The following is an 11,887-nucleotide window of genomic DNA, read 5'->3' as shown; positions in this document are numbered from 1 at the left end:
TGCCACATCACGGCAGTGATTAATCAAGACCTTTAGTTTCAATTTCAGAGAGCCCTGCCGATCTATATGTTCTAACTCCAGCGCATTTCTTGAATGGTGGCCCTCCTGCTTCGTTCGCTTAGCCTGACGTCACGCAGCTAAACTTCGATCGCCTGGACGGCTGGCAGCGCGTTTCGTGCCTGCAGCAGCTCTTTTGGTCCCGGTGGAAGGAGGAGTACATAACGTCACTGCATCAGCGCTCAAAGTGGCGCACTGCGAAGCCTAGTTTAGCAGTCGCAGATTTGGTTCTTGTCAAGGATGAGAATCTTCCTCCCATGAAGTGGCCACTGGCGAGAGTGGTCGAGCTTTTGCCTGGACGAGATAGCGTTGCCCGAGTTGCTGTGCTGAAGACGTCATCTGGAATCACCAAGATGCTGTTGAAAGTCAGGCTTCCAACGGGGGAGTATGTCGGGTCAAGCAGCTTAAATATTTTAAATTATTGCCAGTGGTGCGGCCCAAAGGAAATGCATTTTGGTGTTGTCGTTTCCAATGCCCCCAGTGCAAAGATCATTTGCTACCGCATATGCGCATGCAGCGGAATTCTTTCGTCTCCTTATGTCGCAATCTCTCGGACTCGGCTTAACAGCGTCCCCGAGCAGCTCTAACGCTCTCGGGCTATCATACGCTCTCGCTCGCGTCTAAGCTTGCTGCATAGGGCCCGGCAATTTGGCCCGTCAGCCCTTGCATGGGCAGTCTTGAGCTAATCGTCGCAGCTATTAGACTAACATCCTCGCATCAATCCTTCGGCCCAATCATCCCCATATGTACATACGAGATAAGTTGGTTTACATATGCAAATAAATTGTGAATTATAAACAGCCTCTCGACTTTCATTAACTTCAAATCGCAACAGTTGTTAAAAACGCTTAATAGCTTAACACTGGCTATAATAATAATACGATCCAATTCAAATTCTGCAGTCTAAAAGATATGGTCATTCTCTACGATTCTGCGTTTTTGGTTTTACGTATCTTTAAAATTCTGGATGCCACAGATTTTCGTCCTTTGTGGGGGCGGAAGTGGGCGTGGCGAAATTTTGAAATATTTTTGTAGCAGTGACATATCACAGAAGTCTGGATCCAAAACATCGTTGCTCTAGCTCTTATAGTCTTTGAGCACTAGGCGCTAATAGGGACGGACAGACGGACAGACGGACGGACGGACAGACGGACAGACGGACGGACGGACAGACGAAAAGACAGACATGGCTCAATCGACTCGGCTATTGATGCTGATCAAGAATATATATACTTTATGGGGTCGGAAACGATTCCTTCTGGACGTTACACACATCCACTTTTACCACAAATCTAATATACCCCAATACTCATTTTGAGTATCGGGTATAAAAAAGCGGGCGAGAAAATAGGTTGTAATGCAGAAAATTTTACTCACAGCCGGCAAGGAAGATCTAGAGCAACGATGTTTTGGATCCAGACTTCTGTGATATGTCACTGCTACAAGAATATTTCAAAACTTCGCCCCGCCCACTTCCCACTTCCGCCCCCACAAAGAACGAAAATCTGTGGCATCTACATTTTTAAAGATACGATAAAACCAAAAACGAGGAATCGTAGAGGATGACTATATGTTCTATATCGTAAAATCTGAATCAGATCGTATAATTATTATAGCCAGAATCAAGAAAACAATTTCATTCTTTCTCGCTCTGTCTCTCTCTAACACACAGGTTTCATGATCGGTTTTGCCAATTGCAAAATATGAGTTCAAGGATCTCAGAACCTATTGGAGCCAGAGCCACCAAATTTGGTATCCAAATCCTGTGATATCGGACCTTGACCGTTTCGTGTCCAAATTTCGCCACAATCCCTTCCGCCCCCCCAAAGGACGAAAATCTGGGGCATCCACAAATCTCAGAGACTATTAAGGCTAGAGTAACCAAATTTGGTATCCGCACTTCTGTTAGATCTCACTATAAAACGTATATCTCAGAATTTCGCCCCCCCCCCTTCCGCCCCCACAAAGGACGAAAATCTGTTTCATCCACAATATTGCAGATTCGAGAAAACTAAAAACGCAGAATAATAAATAACGACCACATCTATCAGATTTGCTGAATCTGGATCAGATCGGATCATTTTTGAAAGCAAGAAATCAATTTGCAGTGGCTACGCAGCGCCCGACGTCACGCTCAGACTGATTTTCTGTCTCTCTCGCACGCACTCTTTGTCGTGTCGTTTAATATTAGCGGCGTCTGCCGGAGGAGAGCCATACTGACTTAGTATCGGGTATAACTATAGAGTTGCGGTGTCCGCAGCAACTCACGTTTCACCTCGTTCTGTACTCACTTCAAACTTTCTGTTTTAAGCACAAAATTTCAAATTTCGACGTTACTCTTTCGTCCACGCTCCACGATTTCCATAATCCAATCCACGTTTTCTAATATTTTCACTCCTATTTATCCCCTTTTCCCTTACTAATACATATAACTAATCCTATTCTATTCCTTATATCCCCAGTACGGCTCCAGCTCCCCCCGATGTCACCATACACCATCGAGCCTCCCTGGACTTCCGCTAGATGGCGCGTCGCCCTCAGCCCTGGCCACCTATCGTTCAGGTGGGACTGGAACACCACCACGAGTATGTCGTCAGTCCCAGGAGGGACAACATACGCGTGGTCATGCCCACCGGATTCCGGAACACTATCGAGCACACGCCGGCGTGCCCTGCATTCTTCTGCCGCGCCCAACGTAGGCCACACCCACAACTCACTACATTCTCAGGTCTTTGGCGTGGTACACTCCTATGGGACGGCCGTTAAGGTCCTCCAGAGCATACGCGTTCTCTCCTAATGGCTTCACTACCCGGCATCGGATGAATTTGCGCGCGAACTTGGCATTAAAGCCTTTGCCGAAGTCATTAAGGACAAAATTTCGGCGGAATACCTCTTGTCCCGGCCTCGCGTAGAACACCCGAGCTCGCTGGTTGTACCTTACCCTACTACGCTCGTATGCCTGATGTAAACTAGTGCGAATCCTCTCTTGGATGAGTTGTCGCTTGTCCTGACCCTCCAGCAGCGATATGTCCTGCTCGCCGATTGACCGCAGTCGCTTTGCCAGCTTGTAGCATGACCCATGCAAATACATTTGCTGCCCGAAGACTGCAAAGAACGGTGTTACGCCTGTCGCCTCGTGAACCGAGTTCCTAATAGCCAGTTCTATCTCCGGCAGATGCACATCCCAGTCCCGGTGATCGTCTTCCAGATACGCCCGAATCGCGCTGAGTACTGTGCGATTCACGCTTTCGGCTGCGTTACTCTGCGGAGAATACACTGGCGTCCTCATATGAGTGACTCCGAATGCATCGGTCATCTCCTTAAAAGTTTTCGAGACGAACTGAGCCCCATTGTCCGAGTGAATCATCTCCGGCACTCCAAACTTGTAAAACACCTCGTGAACGAGGAATCTTACAACTTCCTTTGCTGTGGCCTTGGTCATGGTCTTTAAGAATGTGAACTTAGAGAACTGGTCAACTACAATAAATATCCACGCCTGACCGTTCTTTGACCGCGGATATTTGCCCAAAAAATCAATATAAAGTTTTTGGAACGGGCGCTCAGTGACCACTTCTTGCCCCATCCCGACCTGCATCCGATAATTCTGCGCTTTCGACTCCTTGCACACGGTGCACCGTCGGATATAATCCCGCACCTCTATCGCCATGTTCGGCCAGTAAAACTGCCTACGCAATAAGTGAAAGGTTTTCGCGATTCCTCCGTGCGCTGTCTTCTCTTCCGAATGTGCTTTGTCTATCAACGCGGCCGCCAGCGAACTCGGAACCCACAATTTCCAGACGGCGCCCTCCAGTTGATCATCCAATCGTTCAAAGCGCATGCGCTTCAATATCATGCCGTCAACAATCTGGAGATCAGGTAAGCGGTCTTGGTTCTCTGTTATTTCCTTCCTTAACTCCTGATATTCTCCAGATTCAGATTGGCAATTCAGTTTGGCAGAAAAAAACGCTATGGGCCACTCGCTCTGCTCGTCATCCCGTTGGAAGAGTACGGCTCATACCCCATAATGTGAGGCGTCGCACTGTATGTAGAAGTGCCGCTTGAAATCCGCGTGTACCAGGACGAAAAGCGAAAAAGGGAATTTTAAGTCGACGCTGGAGATATGTATATATCGTCTGATCGAGACGCGACAAAATCCCCTCGATGCTAGGAAGTGGGTAAGCATCCTTGATGGTTACTTTGTTGAGCTTTCGGGCATCGAGACAGAAACGATTTTTGCCCGGCCTTCGCACCACGGTGGTTCGGTTGCTCCACGGACTATCACTGTACTCGATGACTCCCAAAGCTAACATTTTGTCCACCTCACCACACACCACTTCCTGCATCGCTGGCGACAGCGGGTAATGTCGATCCTTCACAGGCTCGACCTTCTCCACCAACTGAATTTTATGAGTCTCTCTCGACGTCCTCCCCAGGCCTACGGCTTCGAAAGTCAGAAACTCTGCCTTCACCTGATCCAAGGCTGCCTTTTGCTCTTCTGACAACTCCCATTCTTCCTGCACTATCTCCTTCTCCGGGCCTTCCACATAGTGAGCGACTTGATCAGCCAGCACTTCTTCCACTAGTCTGTGAGATGCCCCTACTGGTCCTTCTCCCATCACCTCAGGAGCCAATGAGAATACCCGCCAAAAGTCTACCCCCAAGTAAATTTCCTGTTCCAAGAAAGGGCATACGAAAAACGTTAATCTTTTTACCTCTCCCTTGTATTTCACCTGTAATTCTACTCGGCCAACGATTGCGCGATCTTCCCCATTCGCTCCCTTCACTATAGAAGAATATCGACGAGCCTCCACGCCCAGCTTCTCCAGGAATTCCTGACCATTACACCCTAGCATGCTGTGTGTAGCGCCTGAATTAAACAGGCCTCGCACGGACTCGCCCATTATAGAGATTTCTGCGAAAACTCTCGGGTCTTTCTTGCAACAACGCTTTACTGAAGCAATCACCTGCCTCCTCATAGCTCGCCTTGGCTTAAAACGGGATCTCGCCTTTCTCACCCGCACCGACAGTGCTCGCATACCATCCACTCGTAGTTCAGAAAATATTCTATTTCGGGTTTCTAAATAATTTCTTAATCGCTCTTCATATGATAAGTTCCTTAACCTAGCATGCAAATTACGTCTATCTAATTCAATTTTATTTTCTTCTACTTTCTCTGCGCAGGCCCTTTCTGTGAGCGTGATTCGCCTGCTTGGATCGCACCCCTCTTCACGTTTCCCGCGCAATTCGGACAGGTTGGACAATATGCATCGGGCTCTTGTCCGGTAGCCTAAAATTCGCCTCTCCGATGCCATACAGTCCCTAAATCCATGATCGGTCTGCCCGCAGTTCCAGCAAATCAACTTCTGTGGAACACGCTGTGTCACTTGCGCTTCCTCAATGACCTCTGCCTCTTCATCGCTAATCGAACGATCCGCTACCGCAGTTATTTAATTTACATGTATGTTCGGTCGACACCTAAGACACTCAAACTTCAAACACATTCAACACAACACAAAACCTAACAACAAAAATTTCTAACAGTTCTTCTTCTTCTTACAATATTCATTAAGAGGGGGACACGTGACTAGCCGGGACCAGTAACCGCTCCAGTTTCTGCGCTCCACTTGACAGTCGCCCTACGGATATCCTACAATTACGAACACCACCTTTGTGCGGCCTGTCATCTACTCTAGTCATCGCTCTAAGCGATGGCCGATAAACGAGAAGCCTCACGGTGCATGAGCTCACTTTGCTTGTGATTTGTTCCTGTCATCCATCATACCGATCTGCCATGACAACAGATGCATCGTGGGTTGTCTTTACGACTCCCGGGCCACCTACTCTTCAGCACCTCTCGGCAGACAGACAACAGGTTCAAAAACACGAAAGCGGCTTTGTTTTACTTTTTTTTTTACTCTAACTTATTCCAATATCACATTCCATAACAGATTTATTCGATATCACAGTCCACCTGCCTGGTGGACTATTGCCTATGTGTCCGTCGCAAACTCCCTGTCTATTTTTTTGTTGAACGGCAGTGACTTACGTTCACTTGCGACATCGAATAGCGACAAAATGTTCAACTGTAATTCGTAAGGCCCTATCACATATTTTATATTTCCGTTAACTGCCTCCGTCTATCCATTCCTAGCATCAATCACCCCGCGACATTAAGGACCAGCTTTACGCTCACCTTAAGCCTGCAGCAGCGACTTCTGCCGGGACAGCTAAACTGCACTTCGCGAGCTGTCGTCTTCTCCACAAAATTTATTATTTTTTTTCATTCCCCGCATCTGCCTTTAGCAGCCCGAGTGACATTTGTTGTAATACCACCCGAACCTGCGTCAGTCCAGATGCATGCGAATTCGAAAATAAATTTGGGCGCCATTTGTTACACTTGGCTTGTTTCCCAGGGGGCAATGCCGGCTAGCTGTCGACCCCAGGGCTGGGTAGTTCCCCTTGCCCGCCATATATAGACAAAAAAGAAGACATACTACTTCTCGAGACATCAAAACTAACAACAACCTAAAAACAAAGAAAATCATAAACAGACGGCTATCAAGTGGGTGAAGCTTGGGTTTTATCACTTCGCGCGCCCGCCCTACCTGTGACCAAACACAACGTTCATTTTGGCCACCCTCTGCTGGAACGGTAACGGCTGGCCTAATCCATGGCTTACGCCACGCGTCCTCCCTCTATTTTAATTTATTGCATCATGCTTCAATATATATCCAAGCTTTTTTAATTATAAATTGACAATTTCATCTTTCTCATTAATAAATAGATATACTCAAAATTATCACTAACCAAAAAGAAACACCAAAACGTTCGACACAAAGGCAAACACGGAAATAACTGCTGAAATTTCGTTCAACCAACAGGGATACCCTCACCCATACGTAATGGAATATGTGTAGATGAGTGGATCCAGTTTTACGGGAGTTAATTAATTAATTACGGGAGTTAACTCGGGCCCCTACGGAGACTTAACCCACCAAGAGCTCTTGTTAAGGGTCCCCGGGACATAAACAATATTTTTCCACAAATCGCTCGACCAAATACGGTGGACTGACGGGACCCCCGCGTCACCCACTAAGGGTTAATCTTCTGGAACTGAACAGCTGATCGCAGATTTAGGTTCGTGAAAGGTGTTGTTGTTTTTACATATTTTTTCAATGGCCAAGATGTTACGTTAAACGGTTTAAGCTAATACTAAATACTAAATAAAGGACAACACACGGAACAAAATAACATTTAATGTGGAACGGTGTTTGGGGTGCGGATTATATATATAAATAATAAATTTATATAGGTCCGTGTATACGTTTTTTTTTTTTTTTTTTTTTTTTTTTTATTAATATACTTATTTATTTGCTCTATAATATATACTATACAATTTATATTTAACTAAATTTAACGGACAAGAGTATGTTGGGACTAGGGGCCCCGCGGACTGCGGTACTGCCGCAAAGCATTGCTTCGCAGTGGCGTGGACACCTACTCCGTCTGCTCCTTCCGCCTTCTCTTCAAGGACCTAAGCGTTCGCATCACGCTAGAGGCGAACTCCGCGGCCGCTTCCCACACCTTCGGGTCTGCCAGCATCAGCGGCACCAGAGTCTCGGTGCTGACCCTAGACCCTGCTGCTGTCTCCAATGTCTGACGCTCGAGGTCAAATCTGTGGCAGTCGAAGAGGACGTGGCGAGCGTCCTCCTCTATGCCTGTGCCACACTGTGCCACACTCCTCTGTCTCGTGGCCGAAGCGCTTGAGGTAGCCGCGGAAGCAGCCATGTCCGATCAGTGCCTGGGTAAGGTAGAAATCCACCTGGCCGTGCTTCCTTTCAACCCAGCATGCTATGCTTGGGATGAGGGTGTGGGTCCATCGGCCTTTGGGTGAGTGGTCCCATCGAGTCTGCCATCTGTCTATGCTGGTCCTTCTGGCGGCGTCCTTAATTTCTGCTTTGGAGCGTACCTCGGCTGCACTGTCCGTCATGGCATCATGGATCTCCTTCCTCTCCCTTATCAGCTCCCTGAGCGGAACTTGCCCGGCAATGACTAACGCGGCTTCGTCTGAGATGGTCCGAAACGAGCACGCGATCCTAATGGCGCACAGTCTGTACGTTGCCTTCACTCCTCGCATGTAGCTCCTCACCTTCGCGGCTTCTGCCCACACCGGTGCGGCGTAGAGCATCTGCGACGTCACGACGCTCGTCAGCAGTTTCCTCTTTGCCTGCTTTGGCCCTCTGGTGTTTAGCAGCATCCTGGATAGCGCTCCCGCGGTCCCACCGGCCTTCGTGTGGACGTATTCCAGATGCTCTTTGAAGGACAGGCGCGTGTCGATGAGGACTCCAAGGTACTTGATGGACCTCTGCGATTCGATCGCGGTCCCACCAACCTGCACTCTGGCGGTCTCGACCACTTTACGGCTGGATATCAGGACCGCCTCCTTTTTTGGGCCGCCAGTTCCAGCCCCGCGGCGGCTAGCCACGCCTCGACGGCTTGTATGGCGACGTTGGCAAGCTCCTCCACTGCGGCAAGTTCCTTCGCTACCGCCACTATTGCAACGTCGTCAGCGAAACCCACCAGGTTAGTGTTGGCTGGCATCGGGAGGCGTAGGACCCCGTCGTACATGGCGTTCCAGAGCAGAGGTCCCAAAACGGAGCCCTGCGGGACTCCGGCTGAGACTTCGTATGCCCTAGAGCCCTGACATGTGTCCATTGTCAGCACCCTATTGCCGAAATAGCTGCGCGCTATATTCAGTAGGTAGCCCGGGATGTTGAAGGACCTCAGTGCCTCCAGCGTCCGGGTCCAGTCGGCCGAGTTGAAGGCGTTCCTTATGTCCAGTGTCACCACCAGACAATAGGACTTGGTTCCGCCTCTCCACCTAGTCCCAGCAATGGCTTCGTCCGCCGTTTGTACGACCCTCAAGATGGCGTCCAGCGTCGACATCCCTTTCCTGAACCCGTATTGGTTCTGGGAGAGACCGCCTGCTGCTTCGATGGCTGCGCTCAGCCTCGCACCGATCACCCTTTCGAAGACTTTTCCCATGGAGTCCAGAAAGCAGATGGGCCTGTAGGAAGAGGCCACCCCTGGCGGCTTGCCCGGCTTGGTTAATAGTAGCAGCCGTTGCCTTTTCCACCTCTCGGGGAACGTCCCCTCTTGGAGGCATTTGTTGAAAAGGCCCGCAACTTCCCTCGGGAGTAGAAGAAGTGCCAGCTTCAACGCGCTGTTGGGGATCGCATCCGGACCCGGAGCCTTCCTAGGTATCAGGTTTCTGCCTGCCTGCAACACCTCGGCTTCCGTAACCTCGCAGATGTCGCTCGGGCTATGCTCGAACCGCAGGGAGCTAGGGATCTGCCGTCCTCGAGGAAACAGTGCCCTGACTATACCCTCCAGTGCCTCTGGATCTGTTGGAGCTTTACTGCCCGCGTTCAGCCTCTTCACCACCATCCTGTACGCGCCTCCCCAGGGGTCCTCTTCGGCGGCATCACACAGCTTAAGGAAGCATTCCCTCTTGCTGTTCCTTATGGCGGTCTTCAGATCCTTCCTCGCCGCTTTGTAGGTCTTGCTGCATCGGGCCAAGCGCGGTGTGCCTCTGGCTCGCTGGAGCAGCCTTCTGGCTCCGTGGTATACGTGTGCGCGTGTGTGTGTGTAAATAGGGTTTCGGGGTTTTTACGTGGTGAATGCGATGTGGCTAGAATCGCCCTGGCAGCTAAATCGTCCTCTTTCACCCTCCCCCTTCACACGGCCCGCGCTACTTGGCTCACACACGCGCAACTGGAACGAACTCACTCAGGTTCACGTTGGACAGTCTTCTTCTCTGCAGTCGACTTTCTCGAACTCTGTTCCAGTCCTGAGGGCGACGCGCCATCTAGCGGAAGTACCATTACAATAGGTTGTAATGCAGAAAATTTTACTCACAGCCGGCAAGGAATATAGCCACTAGAACCGTGGGCCGGCCGGGCCCACGGTCGTTGCATCGCCTTCCAGTGCGTGCCACACGTTTGGTCTCATTCACCACGTAAAAACCCCGAAACCTTATTTACACACCCACACACACGCGGAGACAGCGACTGTAGGGAAGTGAGCGCCCTTGACTCTTAATCTTCCAAGGAAGATAAGATTAGTCAACAGCGCTCGCAAAGTTCTAGACGTTGGACAGGAAAAGACGTAGAACACCATGTGCGGAGTTGGCCCTAGTAGTAGTTGTGGTTCCTTTCCCCCTTATTATTGTTTTGCCGTATTAAGTGTTTTTGTGCTGAAGATCAGTGAGTTAGCGTTATAGGTAGTGTTTAGGCGATTGTTCTGAAAGAAGAATAGATAAGTGTAGTGAAAAGATAAATAGGATAGTTCGAGGTAGGGAAATATAGGGCCAAGTTGATGAGCGCGTACAACTTGCGGTCTAAACAGAAAATGACCCGCAGGTCTCCTCCACCAGGTAACCTCCAAGGACAGATGCAAGGCGGTGACACACAGGGCGCTGAGGGGCGTGGAGACGACAGCTGGAATTTGCCAGGCCAATCCAACGCACTGCCCTCCGAGATTCTCTCAGGAGTAAATGTCGCCATAGCGCAAGCACAGGAGACGTGGAGAGGCAGCATGGCAGATACCCTGAGTAAGACGCTGCAGGAGTCTGCGGTATTGGCGATTGAAAGATTCAGGCCATATGTGGAATTGATGCCGTTGACGGTAATCACTGACCACGCCAGCCTTAAGTGGCTAATGTCACTCAAGGACCTGAATGGGCGTCTAGCCAGATGGTCATTGCGGCTGCAGAGGTTCGATTTTGAGATCGAACACCGCAAGGGAGTCGAAAATATAGTGGCGGATACACTATCGCGCTGAATCGAGGAGGTGGTTCTAGACCCAACGGAAATCCTCGGATTCCAGACGACGGAATTCAAATCAACGCAATACCAGGAGTTGAAAGAAGAAATCTGCAGGAACAAAGAATTATGGCCTGACCTGCGAATAGACGGGGACCTGGTATTCAAGCGAATGGGCTTCGCGCAAATCGACGACCAAGTGGAAGGTTCCATGTGGAAATTATGGATTCCCGCGTCACTGACGAAAACCTTCATCGCGAAGGCCCACGAAGACCACACAGCTGGACACGGTGGAATGAAGAAGACCTTGCATAGGTTAAAAAGGCACTACTACTGGCCGGCGATGACGGCACAAGTGCGGGAATACGTCCGAAGCTGCACCGAATGCAAGGAATCCAAAGCTCCCAATTACCGTAGCCAAGTCGGGATCGGTCAGGAAGTGGTCACGGAGAGGCCATTCCAAAAGATCTACATAGACTTCCTGGGAAAGTATCCCAAGTCAAAAAGGGGACAGGCCTGGATTTTCGTCGTCGTAGACCACTTTTCAAAATTTACCTTCTTGAAGGCGATGAGGGAGGCGACCGCTGCGAACGTCGTTCAATTCCTGGTGCAAGAGGTATTCTACAAATTCGGGGTGCCAGAGGTGATCCACTCCGACAACGGAAAGCAGTTCCTATCGAAGGCGTTCATGGACATGGTCAGCGGCTTCGGGATCCGACACATGCGCACAGCAGTCTACTCGCCGCAAAGCAATGCAGCCGAGAGAGTAAATCGGACGATACTCGCTGCAATAAGGACGTATTTGGAAAAGGATCACAGAGACTTGGACATCTACCTACCGGAAATCGAAGTGTCAATCCGTGACTCGGTGCACGAAGCCACAGGAGTAACGCCGTTTTTCGCTGTATTTGGACAACAGATGTTTCTGAATGGGAACTGCTATAAGCTGGCGAGGAAGCTGCAGAATAATCTGGAACATGAAGTGCACGCATTAGATCCCGCGGATA

General features: G+C 49.6%; 2 long non-coding RNA genes across 3 annotated transcripts; both read left to right on the top strand.

The window, feature by feature from the left end:
* Window positions 1-4,686: 4,686 nt before the first annotated feature.
* LOC117190643 lies at window positions 4,687-4,913 on the top strand. The gene is made up of 2 exons (XR_004473779.1): window positions 4,687-4,718; window positions 4,847-4,913. It is a non-coding gene; the product is annotated as an uncharacterized LOC117190643 (long non-coding RNA).
* A 1,114-nt stretch (window positions 4,914-6,027) lies between these two features.
* On the top strand, window positions 6,028-6,453 carry LOC117191315. 2 transcript variants are annotated; one of them, XR_004474004.1, is made up of 2 exons: window positions 6,028-6,149; window positions 6,209-6,453. It is a non-coding gene; the product is annotated as an uncharacterized LOC117191315 (long non-coding RNA). The 2 variants fall into 2 exon arrangements; XR_004474005.1 differs by having other exon boundaries at window positions 6,029-6,149; window positions 6,233-6,453.
* The last annotated feature ends 5,434 nt before the right edge of the window (window positions 6,454-11,887 follow it).

Source organism: Drosophila miranda (assembly GCF_003369915.1).
Source record: "Drosophila miranda strain MSH22 chromosome Y unlocalized genomic scaffold, D.miranda_PacBio2.1 Contig_Y1_pilon, whole genome shotgun sequence".
NCBI lineage: Eukaryota > Metazoa > Arthropoda > Insecta > Diptera > Drosophilidae > Drosophila > Drosophila miranda.
Note: the sequence above shows the minus strand (reverse complement) of the source record. Positions and strands in the feature narration are given on the sequence as shown.